Source organism: Chrysochloris asiatica, unplaced genomic scaffold (genome assembly GCF_000296735.1).
Source record: "Chrysochloris asiatica unplaced genomic scaffold, ChrAsi1.0 scaffold00038, whole genome shotgun sequence".
Lineage (NCBI taxonomy): Eukaryota > Metazoa > Chordata > Mammalia > Afrosoricida > Chrysochloridae > Chrysochloris > Chrysochloris asiatica.
Window position 1 is genome coordinate 4,231,130 of NW_006408556.1, and position 1,529 is coordinate 4,232,658.

The window sequence follows — 1,529 nt, forward strand, 5'->3', positions numbered from 1 at the left end:
TGAACAAAACTTATTCCCCTCCCCACAAAATAACAACCAAACAGAACTAATGAGCCCTGCCTTTCCCCACAAAAACAGGGAAGGAGTTGGGACTGAAGCCTTTCAGTTTGTAATTTCAAATCCTCAACATTACTGCTACTTGCCGGAAGTTGCAGGTCTGTGTACTTCCTTCTTCAATACTTCCATTGGATACAGGTTTACTTTCCTACACACATGCCGGGGTATGCATGTGCACACACAAACATTCACTCACTCATTCTCAAGTAAAACACTTCTTTGTGTTTGTTGATAAATTATAAGGATCGTGGACTGGGTGTGGACAGGGTTTCGTAGGTGCTTTGTAAACATCAGAGTCATTTGGGTGCTTTTCTCCAAAAGCCTGAAATCAAATTACACAACCAGGGATGACTACTTACCCAGACGCTGTTCACAGGCTTCGTATTGACGAAGAGCAGAGAAAAAGTCCTCATAACTGATGTTTAGGTGGGAAGGCAAAGAGACAGTCTCAGTCAATCTGATATGCCAGGGAAGAAAACCTAATGTGCTGTCCACAGGACCAAACTTCAATACTAAATCAGGACCAGAGAATCCATTTGAACTAAGTAAACTAACATATCTGCATCCAGATCTGTAGATCTCTTTTGCTGCTAGGCTACTAACTGGCAAAAGTCCCGTGCAGCTCTCAAAAGAAATGCTTTTCCATCTTCTGGGGACAGCACCTTCACGGGCGACTGGCAATTAAATAAAACTTGATCATCTTTGTCATTACTGTTTGCAAACTCTGGTGAATATTTGGAATAATCTAAGGCCCGAGGTCCTGCTGCTGTTTTAAAGTTTCATCCATTAATCTGGAACTATTCCATTTGAAAATGCTTAGGAGATGCCCACGGCCATGCACCACCACACGAGGCTCGCGATGTCCGAGACGCTGGGCTCCTGCGCCTCCTCCTGGCAGCTTCTCCAGGGAACCGCCGTCCGCGCGCCAGCGCAACCGGGGATGGGCGGCGGCCAGGTCCGGCCCCGCAATGCCCGTCCTGCTGGTGCAGTCCACCAGGGACTTGTGGAGCGTGAAGCCGAGAGGCGCTAGGATCGCAGCGGAGGTGGCACAACAACGCCGCCAGATCCAGGTGCCGAACCGAATGCGGAGTCTGGAGGTGAGCGTGCGGTGCAGGCAGAGCAGAGCGTGCAACACCTGCCACACCAGCTCGTACAGCCCCGTCTTATTCTTGTGGAGCTCAAGTGCCCTCCCCATCCTCCCTCCTACAGCCACCATGCGAAGATTGCTTATCTGCTCCTGGGGCCGGCGCGGGCCATCGCTCCGGATCCTTCCCCACCCCCCGTAGCAGCCATCTTCCTCCTCCCCTGGCAACCCAACCCAGATAGTCTTTTGTGTCTGGCTTTTTTCACTTAGTTAAATGTTTTTGAAGTTCATCCATTTTGTAGTGTATATTAGCACCTTTTTTCTTTTTATTCCTGAGCATTATTCCATTGCATAAATATGGCATATTTTGTTTATGCATTCACTAGCT

The 1,529-nt window shown here is 48.8% G+C and overlaps 1 pseudogene; it reads right to left on the reverse strand.

Annotated features, from left to right (window-relative positions):
- Window positions 1-408: 408 nt before the first annotated feature.
- LOC102830186 lies at window positions 409-1,252 on the reverse strand (annotated as a pseudogene).
- Between the last annotated feature and the right edge of the window lie 277 nt (window positions 1,253-1,529).